The sequence below is a fragment of the Pelophylax lessonae genome (assembly GCF_965119305.1).
Source record: "Pelophylax lessonae genome assembly, chromosome: 4".
Classification (NCBI taxonomy): Eukaryota; Metazoa; Chordata; class Amphibia; order Anura; family Ranidae; genus Pelophylax; species Pelophylax lessonae.
Genome location: NC_138771.1, coordinates 251578858 through 251602460, shown reverse-complemented (window position 1 = coordinate 251602460; position 23603 = coordinate 251578858). Strand labels below are relative to the sequence as shown.

General features: G+C 38.5%; 1 protein-coding gene across 3 annotated transcripts in view; it reads left to right on the top strand.

Moving 5' to 3' along the window:
- Nucleotides 1-23603, top strand: part of SYT1 (synaptotagmin 1) — a 754020-nt gene that overhangs the window by 197621 nt on the left and 532796 nt on the right. For all 3 annotated transcript variants that reach the window (XM_082254981.1, XM_082254980.1, XM_082254982.1), the window contains exon 2: nt 4433-4485. The gene's annotated coding sequence lies outside the window, so the exon portion shown is untranslated. The remainder of the gene's footprint in view (nt 1-4432; nt 4486-23603) is intronic.

Sequence of the window (23603 nt, the reverse complement as noted above, 5' to 3'; positions counted from 1 at the left end):
GGCATTGTACAAGGGCCAATTCACAGCAGAAGGTGCATTCAAAACACACTACTTTTGCAATCTGTTGCAAGAGCACCCCAAACACAGACCACAAGTATACAGTGCATTTGCAGGCACCAAATCATAACGTGTTTCTCAAACGTAATGCATGCATGCACTACTTTTTGTGCAGTCCAATGCAATTTCAGCCCATTCAAATGAATAGACTGAAAATTACACTGCAGGGAAATGCACAGGAATTGCACAAATACACACACAGCATTTCTGTGCAATTCTGGTGTGAACTGACCCTAAAACTGGCCGTACACTATAAGTATTATAAGTATAATACTTATAATACTGGCCATACACTATAAGTATTACCTCCGCCAATGTTCGCAAACCGGGCAAACCGCCATAGACTTTAATAGGCAGGCGGATTTTAAAACCCACAGGGACTCTTTCTGGCCACAATAGTGATGGAAAAGTTGTTTCAAGGGGACTAACACCTGGACTGTGGCATGCCGGAGGGGGATCCATGGCAAAACTCCCATGGAAAATTACGTAGTTGACGCAGAGTTGGGTTTTAATCCATAAAGGGCATAAATCACCTAACATTCCTAAATTGTTTGGAATAACGTGCTTTAAAACATCCAGTGTGTGTATACGATCAGGTATGATGTTGTATCGATCAGGTAGTGTAAGGGTTACGCCGCTTCACAGTGACAGACCAAACTCTGACGGACCAAACTCCCCGTTTAACAGTCAGTCAGTCAGTCAGTCAGTCAGTGAGTCAGTCAGTCAGTCCATTTGCACATTGCACAACCGCAAACTCCCCATTTGCACAAGGTTGGATACCAAGTTAGGGTGGCCTGCCTCTGCCTGTCATTTTTTTTTAGATTTGTGGTACTATGCGTGCAAGCTGCTGTGCTACCGTATATATGAGTGGTGGGCACTGCAGTGGGCACAGTACAATCTGTGGACCTGACAGTCACTGGCCGGCCCAGGCAACTGCAATTATAAAAAAAAATATATATTTTTTTAATTTGCAAGCTGCTGTGCCACCGTATATATGAGTGGTGGGCACTGCAGTGGGCACAGTACACTCTGTGGACCTGACAGTCACTGGCAGGCCAGGCAACTGCAATTATAAAAAAAATATATTTTTAATTTGCAAGCTGCTGTGCCACCGTATATGAGTGGTGGGCACTGCAGTGGGCACAGTACACTCTGTGGACCTGACAGTCACTGGCAGACCAGGCAACTGCAATTATAAAAAAAATATATATTTTTTTAATTTGCAAGCTGCTGTGCCACCGTATATATGAGTGGTGGGCACTGCAGTGGGCACAGTACACTCTGTGGACCTGACACACACTGCAATTATGACAGAGGAAAAAAAAATATTTTTAAAACTGCAAGGTACTGTGCCACCCGATATGAGTGTGGTGTGCACAGGCAACTGCAGTGCACAATAGATATATATATATATATATATATATATATATATATATATATATATATATATATATATCAAAAAAATTACTCAAATACCAGCCCTAAAAAGGGCTTTTTGGGGTACTGTTAGGATGCTGTCTTTACAGCAGGAGTGGACCGAGAACACTGAGTAACAAGACCGAGAACACTGACTAACAACTGTCCCTATTAACAGCAGCAGCACTCTCCCTGCTCTCACTAACACACTGCTTCAGAATGATCTAAGATGGATGCTGCCCTTGCTTTTTTATAGGAGGTGGGAGGGTGTGGGAGGGAGGGTATGCTGATTGGCTGGAATATGTCTGCTGACTGTGAGGTACAGGGTCAAAGTTTGCCTCAATGATGAATTATAGGGGGCGGACCGAACATTGCATATGTTCACCCGCAGCGGCAGATGCGAACACGCGATGTTCGCCGGGAACTGTCCGCCGGCGAACAGTTCGGGACATCTCTACTTATAATACTGGCCATACACTATAAGTATTATTAGTATAATACTTATAATACTGGCCATACACTATAAGTATTATAAGTATAATACTTATAATACTGGCCATACACTATAAGTATTATTAGTATAATACTTATAATACTGGTGATACACTATAAGTATTATAAGTATAATACTTATAATACTGGCCATACACTATAAGTATTATAAGTATAATACTTATAATACTGGCCATACACTATAAGTATTATTAGTATATTACTTATAATACTGGCGATACACTATAAGTATTATAAGTATAATACTTATAATACTGGCCATACACTATAAGTATTATTAGTATAATACCTATAATACTGGCGATACACTATAAATATTATAAGTATATGACTTATAATACTGGCCATACACTGTAAGTGTTTTTTTCCATTCAGCCAGGAGGCTGAATGAAAAAAAAAAAAAGAACAGATTCCTCCACTCACACAAATACAGGGAATGGAGGAATTCTCCAAATCAGAACATTGTATTCAGACAGCAGCAGCCTCTGCTGTCAGAATACACTGATCAGCAGATGTGGCTGATTGGCTGCAGCTGCTGACTGAGGAAAATTTTCCAACATGTTTGGCCCCTTTCACACATACGGTCCATTTGCCCGTTTTTCATCCATCCGTTGATGGATGAAAAACGGACATCAATGTATCTCTATGTAAAAACGGATGACAACGGATGATCATCAGTTAACATCCGTTTTCATCCACTTCCGTCAATGTCCGTTTTTTTGAACGGATGAATGCCCTATTTTTCATCCGTCAAAAAATCGGATTGGACGAAAAACGGATGACAACGGATGAAGAACGGATGACAACGGATTAAAACGGATGACAACAGATGAAAAAAGGATGACAACGGATGAAAAACAGATAACAACTGACGAAAAATGGATGAAAAACGGATAACAACTGACGAAAAACGGATGACAACTGACGAAAAACGGATGAAAAACGGATGAAAAATGGATGAAAAATGGATGGAAAACTGATACATTTTGACGTGACTGAACTGATGAACTGAACGGACCGCATGTGTGAAAGGGGCCTTACTGATCAGTAACTGATCAAATGATCGATTTCTGTTGATCGAAGTTGACCACACACTGATTGACATGCGGCAGATCCCTACCTAACTGGCTGAATTTTAATCAGTGCATGTCCAGCTTCAAAAAAAAAGGGAAGAGCGAGTCATGGGCAGTCTTATTAGAAAATTATGACTTGCTGCAGAACCAGCATGAAATAGATACATTTTTTTTTAATATTTTCTTTTAAATGTGTAAATTTTATAAAAATATATAACACAATATAAAATACTTTTTTAAATTTAAAATTTACCACAACATTCAATAAAAAAAGGAGTAACACTTTTTAAAGTAAACCTGTCATGGCGGGTCTCATACAGAGTCAGCTACTGTCCTGATATATTTTGACTTTTTTTTAGTGTATGCATGTTCTAGATCTGTGACTCGGAAGAATGAAAGCCAGAAAGTCAGGAAATGATGATTTTTAGTAGGTGTGCTTTAAGTTCACTCATAGGTGTGGCTTAGTGGCCATACAGGACAATAAATTATATAGATATATGGTATCTCTGCAAAATAATAAAACACAAACAATGCCAAGGTAATTTTGTGAGGCAGAAAATATTATTTTATTGGTTAGTTGAAAATAAAACAAGTAAAATCATTAAATGAACAAACACTCAAAATCATAGTTACAACTCTTTTAGGAGCTTGTTTTTACGTACTTTAAAAATCATGCTACAGAAAGCAGAACATATGAGCAATCAGTAAGTAAGTTGTGCAACTAATGCCCTGTAAAGCTGTCTACAAATAGCCTGTCTGTCTTCTCTCCGTATCACAAGATGGTCAGATTAGGCTCATTCACACTTAAGAACCAATTTGCTTGGTATGCTCTGATGGGAAACCTTGTTGCATCTTTTTGATCTGTTCCAGAATGTGCTGCTTGTGATTTTATTCATTACACATTTTAGGCACCTGTTTGATGTTTTCTTTTAGCCCTGTAATTTACAACCAGGCTATGCTCCAAACAAGCCAAAGATGAAAACAAGACTCCATTATCAATTTTTAACGTATTGTAAGCACTAATCAAAGTCATCAGCCAAGTTAACAAGTAGCTTGTGACAGTTGGTGCATAATCATTTTTTTTCCCTAGTAAGGTCCTGCTGTCCTTGATCCAGCATTGAATTTATTCATGACAAAGATTGCCTTTCCAACACACAGTCACAAAATGGAAGCTTAAAATTCATTAGGGATATCGGTAACCTTTATAATGTTGACATTTATGTGGTGCTTTGGCACAGGGAAATATGAATACATTTCTCAATTTTTTTCATACGTTAATGTTTTGGGACAACTGGTGTGATGGAAATAATAGTGATTATCTCATAGCACATTGTGACAACAGCATTAATAAATGACATTTTTTATTTAGGAAGAAAAGCAACGTGCAGCTGCTGCTAGCTGGAGAAATCCAAGCGTATCCATTCCTGTAAGTATATATCATGCTGTTTGTAAGATATAAAATTATTATTGTGGATTTTTTTTACTACTTTATTTTCATATTTCTGTATGTAAACATTTCGGTATATTGACTCACAAAGCTAGGTCTGGATCATAGATTGTACATATTTCATATTTTATGCGTGTACATCTAAGTAGGAGGGTGATTTATTAACCTGACATGCAGCAATCTTTGTACTTAATTAAAAAAAAAAAAAAAAAAAACACAACTGAACACGAAATGGACCTTTTCCTTGCGTTTATAAAAAAAAAAAAAAAAAAACACTGGGTTCAAGAACATTAGTCTAGGCTAAAGATCACTGTAGTCATTATGGGTATTTTTCATCATTTGAAATGTCAGAAAGTCCATTGATTTAGGCAGCCCACAAATGAGTAGAAAAAAAATGAAAATTTGTGTTGATAGACCTATCATTCAATTTTTGCATAGTTACAGATAGTCTCTGATAGTAGTTGTAGTGAGATAGTAAAAAAACACAGTTATAAGAATATTTGTATTAGAACAGTGCTAAATTAAAGAGTGCCTTTAGGTCCACATGGTCCCTTTGGTTTTTCCATTACAAAAAGTCTCTCCAAAAACCTTTATTCTGCAGAGAGATTCCATAGAGTGTATTTGATCCATTGTTATTTCAGCATTTTGTGCTGTGCCACTGTGACCGAGGAGGTGATTGGCTGACTGCCTGAGCATGCAGTTGGCATGTCTGCCTCACCTGGGACTGTGACAAAATGTGAAATTAACAGCAGTGGCCACCTGGACTTCATGTCAGCCCACTACAGTATTGAACACAGTCTTGATGCTATTCTTGCAATGGCAGCAGTGTTTGAAATCTGTGGACCTAAACTCTTTTGGTGAGTGTTTTTCCACTAAACTGGCTAGGAGTTAAAGGTTAAATAGTATATTAGATAAAGTGAGACGAGTTATGACTAAGGAATATAAAACTTCCTGTATGCACTTTTCTCATCCCACAACACTTTGTCCTTTGAAGATTATTGCCTTTAGCATTCATTATGATTCAGAATTCATCATCATCTTTCTCTCAGTACATGTAGACAACAGTCATCAATTATATCTTATTACTAATTACCCTGCCCCCATTAGTTTTTCATCACTAACTGCTTGCTAATCCTTTCTCAAATCTGCAATATGTTGTTCCATATTATAAATACCAATGCTATATGTGGTTTTAATATTTTGTGATGTTCGAAGTCCTAAAATGAACACTGTAGATATCAATGTTAATCACTTTAGGACTTGCAAATTTAACTGTCACACACATTTTTTTATGTTATCTTTTGCTTTAAAGCACATTTTCAAACGTTGATTTAATTTTATCTTTCTTGAAGCTGGTTCTTGTAGCTAAAAACCTTGAGAATATATTTAGTGCATGGATTAACATGTGCCATTGGATTAACTTAGAATTTTGCTTTAGGTAATTTCAAGGTTTTGTAGTTCTACTTTAAGAGCATCTGTTCCTTTAATCATTTGCATGAGGGGGTGGGGGGATCATATATTTGAGTTCAAGGACCGGGCGGCACATCAAAGACTTTAAAAATAATTACTTATAAATTTAGAATACTGAGGGAATATCTTACATTGATAGTATTATCTATTCCTCTCTAGAGCACTTCATACTAGATTAACTATATTAACTGAAAACCATGCTTGCATGACCAAAGTTTTATCAAACTACATAGTTAACTCATGGTATTGCTTTGTGCAAATTAATGTGAAGAAGTTTATTCAACAATTATTTACTGAACAAATGTATATTGTGGGAAACTAGCATTCAGCAGAAAAGGCAATGCAACAGGTATCTCTAGAGACAGAGTAAAGGCACAAGTAAAACAGACAATCTAGTCTAGCAGGCACATCAAGTACAACGCCAGCAAAGCTCTTTCTCAACTTACCAACAGCATTGCCCAATCATTTCAGGTGCCTAAGCTCTCAGTCTTGACCAAAAACCTGACATGGGTGGTGACCAAGGAACCCACTTACTCTTTCCGGCCAGACAACAAGAAAATCTAATTTCATTCCTGACCATCTCTCTGGCCCCTTCTAGAGCCACACTAGGATAGATAGATAGATAGATAGATAGATAGATAGATAGATAGATAGATAGATAGATAGATAGATAGATAGATAGATAGATAGATAGATAGATAGATAGATAGATAGATAGATAGATAGATAGATAGATAGATAGATAGATAGATAGATAGATAGATAGATAGATAGATAGATAGATAGATAGATAGATAGATAGATTTTTTTGGGTAACTACTTAGTCATTACTTAGGAAACCCTTAAATAGAATTCATTATTAATTTGGCAGCTGTTATTAAATGTTTAGTCACTATTATAAACAGTTGCTTTTAGAGCCGGTTCACACTAGCGCGACTTGTCAGGTGACTTGTCAGCCATTGACCGCTACAGGACCCGTTCTAATAGGAGCGACACAAGTCGCTCCAACTTAGAAAAAGGGTCCTGTACTATTTCGGGGTGACCTCGAAGCGATTTGCATAGACTTCCATTATGTGAAGTCCCTGCAAGTCGCTCCGAAGTCGTGGTGCATGGTAATGCACAAGTCGCCCCCGAAGTAGTAAGGAGTCGCGTCGCCTCAGTGTGAACCGGCTCTTATAGCTTTGCATTTACTGACATGTGGTGCTACTGACATATCCACTGACATGGTGCTAAATCAGAAAAAGAATTGGCATATACCTGTTGTTTATCATGATCGTTTTCCTACATGTAATTGTAAGTATACTGTATTTCATTAGATTGTTGTAGTTATTGGAAAGGAATATGTTAAACGGGTCATTATGTTGTTTCCTTTGGTTGGCTGTGATTGGCATAGCAGCAGGACCCATAGTTAGTTAGAGGTCTAAAGGCGACATACTTGTCTTCATGACTGTTAAGAAGGTGTGGCCTAACATCACCCATGTTAGAAATATCCCTGGTGATCACTGAGGCAGGGAACACTTTTTGACTAGCTTTAATTACTGCTCTGTTAAATCATATCAATTGCAACCACTGTCCACCCTTTCTGTCTGAGCAGCCATCCACATCATTGCAATGATGCATTATGCAAAGTAGAATTCTACTTTAGCAGGCAGAAATAAAAAAGATCAAGGATTGCTAGCGGTCATTTTCAACACCACTGTAAATATTTGTGAAAGCCCTGATCACAAATAGTTGCCCATATTTATTCAGCTGTTCAGATTTTATGTCATTGTCTGTATAATGCTTTATGTAAACGTAGAATAAAGCTATGTAGAAATAAGCATCGTGTTTACATGAGAACACTTCATACGTCTTAGGTGTCCTGAAAAAAAAGCAAGCATCCATCAAAAGCAAGTTAGCAGTACAGCACAAGTAGAACACGGGTCTGCAGCTGACATAAATTGCCAACAAAAGACAATGTGCTTCATTGCATGATTGATAAGTTCTGGCTTAATAACTCTATTCGTATAAGCTTACTGCCAGATGACTCAGCAAGGAAAATGAATATGAGCACAAAGAGCCAACTGAAGCTGGGCATGCTGATTAAATCCAAGTGCTGGCTGTTCTGAGAATGAACAAACACTCACAGGTTTCCAGAATAGAATTATTTATTGTTAATCAACAAGCAAAGTAAAATACTAAATAAATAAAATGAACTCACAATTGATACTGACAATACATTCTATAGCAGTGGAGGCAACCTTAGGGAGCCTTACATATGGATGCTGACATCAAAAAAGGGCCACACATAATATTAAATATACTGTATGTAATTCTACAGAAGATGGTAAGAGACTGCAGGTATGCCACAGCAGATGGTCAGTAACTGCAGATATTGTTTAGTTGTAGATATGGGACATGCAACAGGAGACAGTCAGGAAATGGAGTCATGTGAGATCATTGCCATTACTGATTCTTTACAATGCAATACTCAAATGTGGGCTCCCCATAGCTCCCTTACTAATTACTATCATAACATTTGCTGTTGCCCACAGCTGGATCCATTATAAAAAACAGGCAAAATATTAAAGATAAAAGAGAATAGATAGCAAAGTAAAATAGGAAAATGTAAATGAAACAAATAAATCATTTAAATAACAGAACCAGTATAAATAATAGCTTTCCCTCTGTAGCTTGATTTTTGGATCTGGCAGCACAGTCATGTCAGCTCTATCAGGGTGGGTGCTCTAGTACCATGCATTCATTTATTGTATGTATGGTGTTATATACCTAAGATTTCACTAGTTCTGGACCCATTTCAAAGTGAGACAAGGTGTTCCCACAGGTCCTACAATGTAGAGCCACGGCCTAAGAACACATCTCCTCATACTGCTCCAGGTCATACTGTGATCAGGACTGAGTGAGAACCTTGACAAGGAAAACTAACTACTGGCTGCTGGGACCTTGCAGGCTGCGCATTAAGTACCCAAGAGACTGCATAAATCCCTTAGCTGCAGATTGGGCACCAAGACTCTATAGTATTTTGGAAAATAATAGTTATGAAATGTTTTTGATGCTTAAAACCTTCATAGCAAGATAACAACTAGGTTAGTTCAACATCTAGGTCTGTTTTAAATCAAGGAAGTGCAAGGAATGAGCCAAGTTAGGATGTATAGTGGGTTTGATGGGCCTAAAGAACAGGAATGGCATCTCCAAAACATGAACTTTCAAAACAGGTCATTAATGTCAGCTTTTGCATTTCTGGTTTGATAGATGCACTTTAAATAAGCTTGTCCTGAATAAAATATGAAGAATGTGATTCTGAAAAGGCTTGCTGCCTGGCTGCCTTGTTGATTCAATGGCTTTAATAATGTCAGGTACTGGTATGCTAATCAGGAGTTCTGACTTCACTTTTTCTTTCTAATCTGCATGCCTGATCTTTACCTGTGACTTAGAAGTGGCTTAAAAGTTAATAAAACAAAAGACAGCCCAGCAAGCATTACTAGCTCCTGTCTAAAATTGCCTGTAGTATGATATTCTACTGAGAGCACCATGGTGGTTGCCTCACCATCTGCCCTAAAAGTGGATAAAAGCACTTTGAGTCCTTGGGATACAAAATGCTATAGAAATATAAAAATAGTTAAAATTAATTAATGAGCAAACCTTCCCGGGTTCAAATAATGGGCATTCTTTAAATCCAGCAGAAAGTCTAGGAAACCAGAACATAGCATCAAACCACATTGGAGTTCATGGTAGTGGGGATACTTTCAGTGGAGAGGCCCTATAGCAAACAAAAAATTAAAAATACTGTACAATAGGAAAAGGGTGTTTTCATGTGGCTTTGAGGGCAAAATTGAAAATACACAAATCTTTTAAAGATATTTTCCATGTTTCCTGTCCCTTTAAATAGTTTGTTTAGACAAAGCTGGTCCAAGCGAACAATTTTTTGTACTGGATGTAGCTTCAACTATATACAGTACACAATTCTGGGTTCTGGATGAGAGACAGAGACTTCTTTGAATGAATACAAAGCTTTCTCTGAATGACTCAAAAAGAGTGATGTCATCAGCCCACCCCTTTGACTCGGCCAATCAGAGAAAGCTTTGCATTTATTCACAGAATGCAAAGCTGCCTATAAATGGCTTAGCACCTCTCAGACCAACTGTGCATTGTTCTGGGTGTGATACAGGAACTCTATGTCTCACAGCCAGAACACAGCACTGTCTGCTGTATGTAGCTAAAGCTGCATGCAGTTATACAGTGCTTAGAGACACTGCAATAGTGAAGGAAATTGTTTGTTTGCACCAGCTTAGTCTAACCAAACTATTTGAAGTCACAGGAAACCAGGTTTAAATAACGTAAGGAATTACTTAAAGCTGAATGCGGTGTTATGGAACAGTGCGATTTTCAGTCTTTTATCACTGCAGTGCTTGTAGATGGGCACAGGCTGCAAGAGGTTGCAGGACATTGGAAGTATTACAATGTAAAGTCCACTTTATAGGAAGCACTATCTAGGTTTTCTCGATCACAGTTTAACCAACCCTTTTATAGTGAAGGGGCTTACTTATACGTACCCCTGATTGACCCTTCTTTGCCAGTCAAGTTAAAAGGCTAAGAAGGTCATTAGGTTTAGTTGGTTACAGTTGCTATAGCTGTGGAAATGTACAGTAGTTTGGAGGATCCACAAACCGTGATTAGGCAGAGTTTGCTTTGAATCAATGTTAGAACCAAACTTAAAACTCAGCCCCAATCAGGAGGAGTCAGCAAGGGCAGCCACACATTTCTCCTAACTAAGGCTTTAAATCAAGCCAAACTGATCTAGAAATCTATCAAAAAGAAAATACATTTTGAAGAATCAATTACATTTTAGCTTGTAACAAAAACACCTAAATATTACCCATTATTATATTAACTCTGAAATTATGTTATTCCTACTGATTCATATTTTGTAAAGTTTGAAGGAATGTGAAAACAATTGTCCACATAAAGAAAAAATACTTTAATATAATAAAGCTAATTTAAAGAGATGTGATACTAACAAGAATTTTGGTAAATTAAAGTTTATCTATAGCAAAGATTTATTTTATGAAGTAGGTAAAGGTTAAATGAAGGGCAGGGCCACCTGGCGACATCATCTGTTGGCACTGCCCCCTTGTGACATCCTTGACTCAGCATGCACCGGTTGGTGATGTCACAAGGGGGCAGTGCCACCCTGGTGAGGTCATTAGGTGGCCCTGCCCTTACCTATAAAAAAACTACCAAATGGCAAGCCAACTATTCAGCGGCTTGCCTTAACGGGGGTGGAGCAATTTGGTATCTTCTTTTTTGGGTCCAGCGAAGTGTCATGATTTACGACGAATCTACATCGGGGGACACTGTTTTTTTTTATTTTAATAAGGGATTTGTCAAAAACCTGTGTATTTTTTTTATTTATTTTGACACTTTTTTGGTGAATGGGTAGGGGTAGTATGTACGCCATACTCATTCACATAATAGGGGGTCAGGGATATCAGGGCCCCCTTGTTAAAGGGGCCTTCCAGATTCAGATAAGCCCCCCGCCCACAGACCCCCTCAACCACAGCCCAGGGTTGTGAGAAAGAGACCCTTGTCCCCATCAACATTGGGTCTAGGAACTGGAACTGAGGCCAGGAGTTAGCTCATTGATTAACCACTTCCCGCCCTATAGGCAAATGACAGCGGGAAGGTGGTTACATTATCCTGACTGGACGCCATATGACAGCAGCAGGATAATGCAGCGCGCAGAGCGGCGATCGGTGATGTGGTGTGTCACACTGATGTAGGCTCTTTACCATGTGACCAGCTGTGTCCAGTCACAGCTGGTCACATAGTAAATAGGAAGTGCTGTTGATTGGCTTTCCTCAGTTCGTGCCTGACAGGCACGAGTAGAGGAGAGCCAATCTGCCAGTCTCCTGGCAGGGGGGGGGTCTGCACTGGGGGGGTGCCACTAGAACCACCAGGGATGCCCACCCATGACCCCAGGGATGCCCACCCATGACCCCAGAGATGCCCACCAAGGCCACCAGGGATGGCAATCAGGGCTCAAGAAGCCCGCCAGAGCCCTCCCCATCAGTGCTCCCCACCAGTGCCCATCATTGCCATCTAGCCAGTGCCCATTATTGGCCACCAGTGCTGCCTATCAGTGCCCATCAGTGCCGATCAGTGCCGCCTATCAGTGCCGCCTATGAGTGCCCACCTAAGCTGCCTATCAGTGCTGCATATTAGTGCCACCCCATCAGTGCCACCCCATCAGTGCCTCCTCATCAGTGCCTTCAGTGTGGCCTCATCGGTGCTCATCAGTGCAGGAAAAAATGTATCTATTTGCTAAATTTTATAACATAAACAAAAAACTTTTTTTTTTCAAACTTTTCGGTCTTTTTTTTATTTGTTTAGCAAAAAAGAAAAGCCTTGCAGTGAATAAATACCACCAAAAGAAAGCTCTATTTGTGGGGAAAAAATTACATAAATTTGGTTTAGGTACAGTGTTGCATGACCGCACAATTGTCATTCAAAATGCAACAGCGCTAAAAGCTATAAATTGGCCTGGGCGGGAAGGGGGGGAAGTGCCCGGTATTGAATTGGTTAAAAGCTTGCTTGCTGCTTGTCACATATGTGTCAAAACAACCACTTCATCAGGGGTGGAGACTTATGTATCCCTATGGTAAATTAATTATCTGTGAGATACTGTAGGTACTCTTAAGAAGGCTTTCCGTCTATATACAGTTTTCAGACAAGTCTGTCTTTGCGCAGCTGGTTTTAGATTTGGGCTCCACTTCACACAGCCCACAGCACTCCTGTACAAGTTAATGAGCTTTGAGATGTAAATCACTGAACAGCTCACTTTAGAAGTAAGTGAAGAGTTTTCTATTGCCTAGTGATACTTTTTAATCAGCTGGTTTAAAACCAAATATGCAGATTTGAAGGTTTCAAAGAACTTTTCAACAGAACCTTGTTTGTTTTTTCAGATTGTGTGTTTTTAGCGGGTAGAAGGGGGGAAGCCAAGAGCAGTAGCTCTACAGACCAAAAGTTATTCGAAAAAGTAAGTCACCCTAAAACTGCTAATTTTTTTTAACTAAAAGGCAGCACGTTCGATCTTAAGACCCCTTTCACATGGAGGCACTTTTCAGGTGCTTTCATGCTAAAAAAAAGCACCTGAAAAGCTAATGAAAACAAATTTCTTTTAAAATCAATTAATGCTTTTACACTGTGGCGGTGCGTTGGCGCGGTGGTGAAAAAAGTCCTGCAAGCAGCATCTTTGGAGCATGTTTACAACGCTAAAAAAAGCACCTCAAAAGCTCCCCTCTCCATTGAAATGGGCACTTCAAAAGCCCCTCGAAATGGTTCTCTCGAGTCACATGGCCTTCAAAAAAACGCACCGCTAACACGTAAAAAAAAAAAAAAAGCTAGTAATAAAAAATTGGATTCAGTGTGAATGTACAGTACAGTATATGGTGTCTTGAGTGGTGCGCTACCAAAAACTGTCATACACCCAAGAAAACACTGCTATTTATAATCATTCCACTGATCAATACAGATTCCAGTTTTGACTTTCAAAACAATAGTGGAGTGGGTATTAATATCATACAATGATGGTCCTTATATTGCAGATAACTCAAGATAAAAAGAACATCAGCAGTTCCAAATAGGCATTCTGAAATATTGGTTACACTGGGTTTTTTCAACTGTGGAATACATTATCCAAGAACTCACTATGAGAGCCTCAAAAGTCCTCTCATAACTGTGGTTAACATCCTTGTCCTTTGTCATGGATCTCCAAAGTGCATTATACAGTATATAGTGATGATTTGCACCATAAAAAAAAAAAAAAAAAAAAAAAAGATCTCAAAGTTATTGGTACTCATACATAGTCTCTTTTGGAACAACCATGTATACCAGACGTCCTCCTATCTATTTGAAGGATAAACGTTGAGCTTCCTTAGCTGCTGTAGCCATTTTATCATGCATCCATAGCAATATATTTAGATATGTTCCCTTTAATGAGGAATCCGAGATCTATGTGACCTCTGATGTCTCACCTGCCTTTCACTGATGCTAATGGGGTGTAGAATGCACTCCACCAGCTTCTTTCCCTGCCACAGAGGCTAAGGAAAGTGACAGCTGAATTCAGAAGCAATATAATGGAAGTCACTTACATGTTCATTCTAGCTAGGGGATATCAACAAATGGATGTTCAGTGGTCCCCTTTACCCAGCGCTACCCACTATGGCGGTTCTGGGCTCACAGGGGGGACATAGAAGCCTGGAAACATGTTGAGGCAGGTCACACATGTCTGTGGAAGTGATCCAGCAGCTGTACAGAACCCGTATTGCTTCCAACTGACAGCCGACAGTAAGTTTTTCAGATTACGGAATTGTATGTAAAACCCCCCACTGTTGCAGAAATATGACATAAATACACCAAGGATTCTGACCTCAGTGTAAGTCCAGCCATTATTTGTGCATCAACAAAAAATGGCATGTGAGCAGCCTCTGCTCTGTAACACTAGTGCTAAACTATTAATTAATTCATAGTTGACAAAATAAAACGTTATTTTAAGCCTTAAGGCTGTGTATAGCATGGTGACAAATCTATTTATTTATTTTTGCTGTGAGAAAATTTAGGCTTTCACTCCATGCCATATGAAATAAAGGACCCTTCTATATGTAGCTATTGCAGGCAATATGTTCTGATTCAAATGATAGAATCCTAATTTGTTATTTAAATGTACCTACAATTACATTTTAACTTAATACTGCAAAAGGTTAAAAGCCAGTTTCAGGGAATTAAGCATTGTAATCCTGTTAGACAATCAGCTAAATTCAATTGCTTTTCTGTTTTTAGAAAAATATTATATCACTGCCTCTGTTGTTGTAAACCTTCTTTTTATGGGTTTATTGAACACTAAATCACCATTACTCATTTGCCACAGTTCCTCATGAAACCAAGAGCTACGAGCTTTCAAGAGAAATAAATGAGGTTACACTGAAATAGGGCACTGCTAAGATTACAGTTTGCAAATTGAATTAGGATTTTCTATTCCTGTATTCCTGTAGATCCTTGTTTGTTATTTGTGGTAAAATATGCAGTTGGGGGGGTCTTCATTTTCACACAAAATTGTAATTACACAAAGTTTTGGAGTTTAAGACGATGAAAGAAATTGTCCTCAAGACACAGATATTGTTTTGTTTAACATGTGAATGTAATGTCCTTGTTTAATTAGTGCTTATGTTTAATGCACACATTTCTTTTTTATTATAATTGCACATATTTATGTGTACTCTTTTTTTTTTTATGAATACACATTGTACATATATAGTGCAGTTTCTCAAATTAATTTATAGGGGTTTTGTATTTGTGGAGTTCAGTGCATAAATGCATAAGGCAACTATGTGGCAAATGAGGTTTAATGTTGAGTAATGTAAAGTTATGCACTTGGGGGCTAAGAATATGCATGCAGAATACATACTAGGGGGATTAGAATTGGAGGAATCCATAGCGGAGAAGGATCTGGGTGTCCTGGTAGATCATAAGTGTATTAATAGCATGCAATGCCAAGCTGCAATTTCCAAAGCAAGCAAAGTCTTTTCTTGTATTAACAGAGGCATGGACTTCAGAGAGAGTGATATCATTTTGCCCCTGTACAAATTATTATAAGACCTCATCTGAAATATGCAGTTCAGTTTTGGGTACCGGTTCTTAAAAAGGATATCAGGGAACTGGAGAAAGTGCAGAGAAGGGCAACCAAACTGATAAGAGGTATGGAGGAGCTCAGCTATGAGGAATGATTAGATGAACTGAATTTATTCTCTCTTGAAAAGAGGAGATTAAGGGGGGATATGATCAACTTTTACAAATAAATAGGGGTCCAAATAGTGGACTTGGTGTTGAGTTATTCACTTTAAGGTCATCAAAGAGGGCAAGGGGGCACTCTTTATGTCTAGAGGAAAAGAGATTTTGTCTCCAAATATGTAAAGGTTTCTTCACAGTGAGAGCTGTGAAAATGTGGAATAGACTCTCTACAGAGGTGGAACTGGCCAGCTCCATAGATTACTTTAAAAAAGACCTGGATTCTTTCCTAGGTGTACATAATATAACTGGGTACTAATATTTATAGGTAAAGTTGATTCAGGGATCATCTGATTGCCTCTCGGGGGATCAGAAAGGAATTTTTTCCCATGCTGTCACAAACTGGATCATGTTTTGCTGGGGTATTTTGCCTTCCTCCTTTTTTCAACCTGACTAACTATGTAACTATGAACCTATAAGGGTATACATATATGTGGGGGAGGGCTAAGAAGCCAGTTTTGAGCAGCACTGGTTCAGAAAAAAATGGCAAATCTAAGGGTTCATTCGCATTGTTTTTTTCTACTTTTTTTTCTCCTAGGCACTTGGCAGATGCAGCAGCAAGAAGGGCTATAAACCCTGACAACTTTTTTGCCATCTACGTCCCATTGGGGAGCTTGTCCCCTCCTCCTGTCCCCTAGCTAAAATGGGAAGTGAGATGAAATCTCTCTAAAGTTAGGGAAATCTCTAGTTGTCAACAGAGTCACCAGCACTAGTGTCTCCATTGGAAGATGCATTACTGTTTTGATGACAATCCAAAATATGGGATTTTCTTTCACTTTACTTTCAGTGATAAAGATAAATAGGACAAAAGGAGAGGGTAAATCTCCTCAACCTCCTTAGCGGTATTCCCGAGTGTGGCTTGGGGTGAAATTTTAGTGCCAATAGCGGTATACGTATATCTATCTATATAAATATATGTATACACACATACATATGTGTGTGTGTGTGTGTGTGTGTGTATATATATATATATATATATATATATATATATATATATACTTTAACTTAGTTATAGTTATTTATTATATTATAATTTATGGTTTTGTGTTTCAAACTTTATCATACCCGAGATGTTATAAAGAAGAGCGCACAGTAAAAAGTAAAAAAAAATCATATGTAAATAGTTGGTTTGGGCTGCTCGTCCTTAAGAATTACTAGCAAAACAATGGTACTGCTTTCAGCACCTAAAATCGGAAACAATCATACCGCCAGGGAGGTGAACAGGGGCGCAGATAGCAATAAAAACCTGACAGGTTTTCTAATCCCTATCTATTCTGATTAAAACTGAAAAAAAAAGGGTTTTCCTTTTAGTTATACTTTGTTCACATTCAACTGGCCTTGTTCTGTGATATTGCAGACATTTATACAGTATAACAAAATCGGTTCTTCAGTTCTAATGGGTGTCAGGAACATACCCCAGGCTTTGAACGTCTGCATGCTGCATAAACATCTTTAGCATTAAAGAACCTATTCAGTTGAATGACTAACTAGCAAAAACGACAAAACTGTTCACTCAGCAAAATAATGTTCTCCGTACTTAGTAAATAAGGTGATGCTGTGTTCATTTTATTCATTCAATCACGTGTAAACAAAAAAACCTGATTTTCTAATGTTACTGGCATATGTTTTGGTACTGACCATAAGCACTGTTTCACCCTATTTACTAATCAAAGGCAACATTTTTTTTTTTTGCTAAGCAAACAAACTTTGTTCCTTTAGTTAAATATGTTGAATGCAAACACAAAAAGTCAAAATATGTATGACAGAAAAACTGATCTCATATATTAACTCACCCCGTGCACAAAACTATATATTGCCGATGGCAACTGTGATGGAAAAATATTGAAGACCCAAAGTCTAAAAAGCAGCTGCTATACAGTAACAAATGGTAAAAAAGGTGTTATAGAGTATTTGAATCATGTAAAATAAATCTAAAACACTAGCAGCGCTAAAACCAGAACTAATGTGTACAACCAAAAGTCCTTAAGAACTCATATGATATATAGGCATTTAGTACATAAAATAATTGATCAAATGAAGTCCATCAAACAGGGGTAGGGGAGTGAGAGATCTTGACTATTCACCAAGCTTCCACCACACTTCGGTGCTCCCCCCCTATTTGAAACACTCACCAGAGATCAGTGAAAACAGATCCTTCAATTGCATCCACCAATTGACGGGTGTAGGACTCATTGCTGGACAACACCTAGCTCCTTCCTCCTCAAATAGTCCTCCGTTCAAAGCACATGCAATTGAACAAAGTGGGGGCAACAATAGTGTAATTCCGCAAAATGATTTATTAAAAGAACAACACAAACTGAGCCCCTCTCCCCTCCAGATGTCTACTTACAAGAGGGCAAAGTAGTGAAGGCATAGAGCTAAAAATATGTACACTGGATAGCCACCATTCGCAATTCCTTTAAGCCGAGGAACCCTGGAAGATGTCCTGTGTAATGTAATGAGCGACCGCGCACATCAGCTCTGACGTTTAGTCTTATCGACTTCTTCTGAGAGCCTGTGTGCACGGCGCGGTCTGTCTCCATTTATGATGACGCCGGCGCATGCGCCCCTGCGCCTTGCTCGGCGTCATCCGGAAGTAAACAAACAATGACAACATCCAGCATCAATACCCTGATGCGCGGATGCGTACTTCCGCCCGGCGTCATAACGCCCATCCTGCCGTTAGACAGGAAATGTGCAGCCGATTACAACATCCGGTTGTTGGACCCGGATGTATATCCTCACCAAGCCCTTAGGACATCGGCTCTGCGGACACCCTTCGCACCTTACTTCCGGTTAGTACTGGATCCATGGAAACACAATACCCATCAAGGCATCGCTTAGCTCTCTCGCTGACCTATAATCATACTGACAGGCACATAGCAGCGGGGCATTGTAATGGATCAACGATTCCGGACAATTTATATAAAGCAACCATATTTTTCACTGAATGCCTTACACTGTACATAAAATATACTAAAAACGGCATCAAATCAAGTTTCAATACGCAATATGACAATAAATGTACATTCACGTTAATTAACTAGGGACAACTCAAAAAAGGTAAAAAACTTCAAATATATGATCGATTTAGATTAATTAATTATGCATAAATATCTAAAATGTTTTAAAACACAAAAGTCTTACATCTAAAATAATATATACATTTTCTAAAAGCCAAGACTGAAGAAAAAAAACATTACTTAAAAACCCATAAGAACCGACTAAGTCGGCTTAAAACCAGACATAAGAAATTAGACACCTCATAATTTCAGATTAAAAACGAATGAGATCAGGAATGGACACAAAAAGATGTTATACCACATAATTTGGACATATGCTAAAAAAATGGGATCCGGACAATAACTGCATCTGATAGTATTAATAATTGCTAATAAAGCAGTTAATATCCAAATCACATTTAAGCCCTTGGGATGCAAGCAATCCGTAAGGTAGATCCAGTGTGTTTCTCGTTTTGATACTTCACGAACCCTGTTCGAGCCCCTCCACACCGGTTCCACTTTCTCTACACCCCAAAATTTAAGATGGGTAGGATCACTATTATGGAAATCTCGGAAGTGAAGCGAAACACTGTGATCTTTGAAACCATTGCGAATGTTTGTAATGTGTTCTGATACCCTGGTGGTTATCGTTCGTTTAGTCCTTCCGATATACAATAAGTTACAGGAGGTGCAAGACGTGCAAACAGGTTAATACACACCTGAGGAACTTTACTAGCTTTACATCTCCGTCTAATGGTCTGTCCTTTGAAATAAAGGATTTTATTACCTGCAACAGTACACATGTTGTATACTGTTTGCAGTGTCCCCGTAACTTATTGTTTATCGGAAGGACTAAACGAACGATAACCACCAGGGTATCAGAACACATTACAAACATTCGTTTGTAATTCCGGATGACGCCGCGCAGGGGCGCATGCGCCGGCATCATCATAAATGGAGACAGACCGCGCCGAGCACACAGGCTCTCAGAAGAAGTCGATAAGACGAAACGTCAGAGCTGATGTGCGCGGTCGCTCATTACATTACACAGGACATCTTCCAGGGTTCCTCGGCTTAAAGGAATTGGGAATGGTGGCTATCCAGTGTACAAATTTTTAGCTCTATGCCTTCACTACTTTGCCCTCTTGTAAGTAGACATCTGGAGGGGAGAGGGGCTCAGTTTGTGTTGTTCTTTTAATAAATCATTTTGCGGAATTACACTATTGTTGCCCCCACTTTGTTCAATTGCATGTGCTTTGAACGGAGGACTATTTGAGGAGGAAGGAGCTAGGTGTTGTCCAGCAATGAGTCCTACACCCGTCAATTGGTGGATGCAATTGAAGGATCTGTTTTCACTGATCTCTGGTGAGTGTTTCAAATAGGGGGGGAGCACCGAAGTGTGGTGGAAGCTTGGTGAATAGTCAAGATCTCTCACTCCCCTACCCCTGTTTGATGGACTTCATTTGATCAATTATTTTATGTACTAAATGCCTATATATCATATGAGTTCTTAAGGACTTTTGGTTGTACACATTAGTTCTGGTTTTAGCGCTGCTAGTGTTTTAGATTTATTTTACATGATTCAAATACTCTATAACACCTTTTTTTACTAAATATGTTGAATGCTGCATTAAATTCAGTATTCACAAGACCTGGTAGTTTTTATTTTTTTCTTTTCTATTATCTTTATTGCTGATTTTTTTTCTTATTATTATGTTATTCTCATAAAATAAGAGCCACCCATAACATCACCCCCTTGCAACACTTTGAAAGCAGGTACACTGCATGTAAAAGGAATTATCCAAAATAACAACACTTGACTTTACGAATACACTAAAACCTTCAAAATTGAAAAAAATCATATTGTTTACTTTTGCCTACCATTTTAATCTTGCAGCATTATGTACACTTCAATACCAGGTATTTTTTAACTTTATTTTAAAGTGGAGAAAAATAAAATCATATTTTCATATATTTCTGAATAAGGTTTTCACCAACACTAGTCACATATAAACAAAATTTTGGGATCTGATCATCAGACCTTTAACCATGTATAGGAATGATTGAATCACGAGAATAGTAAGTTCATTGCTTTTTTTTTTTTATCATCTTGAATATATGCATGCCAATATGTCTAAGCTGCTGAGAATCATGCATTTTAGGGATCCAGACACTCATAATTTGTCAGATGTATGATTCCCTGCAGACTGGACAAGACTGCATCCATTTATTCAGGAGAATCAGAATATTTTAAATTCTCTGACTCATCTAGTTTTTTTTTAATTTGATTCACACTCTGCAAATCTTCTATTTTGCTTGCCATATAACTGCTTTCTATGTAGTTAGGCTGTAAGAATTTTTTATGGTGAATTTTAAGTATTAAATGGTTTCTGCACACATATCTGCTATTTTCTGTGAGTTTCCCAGAGTAAGCATTTTGTTTTCTTCATTTTTTTGGAAGGGGGGGAGGGGGGAGAATGTTCTCTGTAGGAAGTCTATTGCTTTGAAATTGCTTGTCTGAATTTTCTTGTAATTTATGACCTTTCATTCCAGGCAAACTTATGTATCCTTGATACAGAAATGCTTGCTTTGCCATGCCAGCTTCAAAGGCATTCTCTTTGCTTTCTTTGTCTTCAGTATCAACATAAAAGATGTGTTAATTATCACATTTCCTAAGGTACTATGTTAAACCATTTCACTTCTGTTAAACGACCATGTTGCCTCAATAAAAATATTTCTCCTTAAAAAAACTGGTCTTGGAAACCCATATAAATCTTTTCCTGATGTGCAATTCTGACCAAATGCCACATCAAAAACAAAATTGTATTTTTTCTTTAATGGTCTTGCTAATTGTCCCTGAAATGTTATTAATAATTAAATTTAAAATTTAAGTACACTTTTTGAGTACTTATCATTTAATACCATCTCCCCTAGCATGCTGATAATACTGTAGTATATGCTTACCTAAACACCACTCTCTCCAGTATCTTTCCTGAGCAGCCTGCCAGAACTGCACAGCAACAAAAATGGAAATTTAAGCACCACACCACTGTAATGAGAAGGTTCAGATACAACTTTATTCCAATAAAAGGCAGATGAACAGAGTATCCAACGTATTTTGGAGGTCCAAAAATGCCCCCTTCATCAGGACTTGAGTGAATACAATGTGAATGGACTAGAACTGAACTAGACCTTGAATTTAATTTGTTCCAGTGTTATTACAGGCATAAGCCTTGCCAGCAGCTGGTTTGGTGCTTCATTTCCATTTTTGTTACACTACAATACAAGCAAAGGAGACCATAAAGATCCTCATGGGTGTAGAAGCCACCTGCTCTGTAACCAGATTAATTACATCAACATCAATCTTTTACCAATACAATATTAATAATAATAATATACCAATAAGATAAACTTACGGTTCTGGCACTGTTTCCATTTTTCTCAACTATTAGAACTGTACAGCATCTGAGTAAAATGTTTAGAATCCTTCTGAATTGTATTAGCATGCCATAACCTCAGTTCACTTCAATGGGAAATCTAGGTGTCAGATTAAATGTTTCAGCTAGAGGTTCTGCAGTGCTGGGTAGGCCACACAGTGTCTTTGAAAGAACAGTGTTGTAGGTAAACCTATAATATGCCTAATGTTCGCAGGAAAGGGACACTGTACAGTAATTGTTCTAAGCAACCTTTAGTACATAAGCTGGGTATACATGCTTCGTTTTTTATTTCAGTTGGCAGGATGTTAGCAGGGGCAGGTCTAATATGGTGGGGTGGCTGTTACCCTCCTCTTTGGGAACCAAGCACTGGTCACATGCCTACTCCGGGTGGGTTCTTCTGAGCTACACTACACACTGTAGATAGAGTCACTACCAGTGGCGGCTGGTGCTCAAAATTTTTGGGGGGTGCAAAAAGAAAAATGTAATAGGTATTGCTTCGCGGCAAAATATATAATACATATAATACACCCTTCATCATCCTCATCCTCATCATTGTATAATACACACATCATCTCCATATAATACACCCTTCATCATCCTCATCTTCATCCTCATCACTGTATAATACATCCATCATCATTATCTCCATATTATACACCCGTCAATACTATTCTCATCTTCATATAATACACCCTTTCAATAATGCAGTGCACTTACCTGGAGCCTGCGGTGGTGGCTTCTCTTCAGTCCCGGCGGGCGGCTTCTCCGAGTCCTCACTGTGTCCCCAGGTGGCGCGTCCTTCCGCTCCCGCCTCCTCCTCGGCCAATGGCATGGAGTTTGCCTTGCGGCCAATCAGGAAGCCGGTATTAGACCGGCCACCTGATTGGCCAGGAGGAGGATCGGTGTGACAATAGCGAATTTTCATTCACTATTGTCACACAATGGTTTGGTTAAGATACTATATTTCAATTCTTATGGCTACATCTTTGGTCACTCAAACCCTGATTTGCTTTTTCTCATTTTGTTCCAAATATTGGATGCTTTTTCTTTTTTGACTGACAGTAATCATTTCAAGCTGCTGTCCCATTCACAACAAGCTTTTTTTTCTGCTTCAAGGATTCTTTTAAAAAGGGGGCATTTGTTTCAGGGGTGTTATTTGGGGGTTTTCATTTCTTTTGTGTGTTTCTTATTTTAATTCATTTTATAGGACCTTTTTTGGGGACAGGATGCTTAAATCAAAACATTTACTTGTTACTGACCGTCTTATCTTTAAGCTGCCTTTTGTTCACAGCATGTCACTTCACCATTTGAAAGGTAAAAAACAGATTGCAAGAGCAGTGTGCAC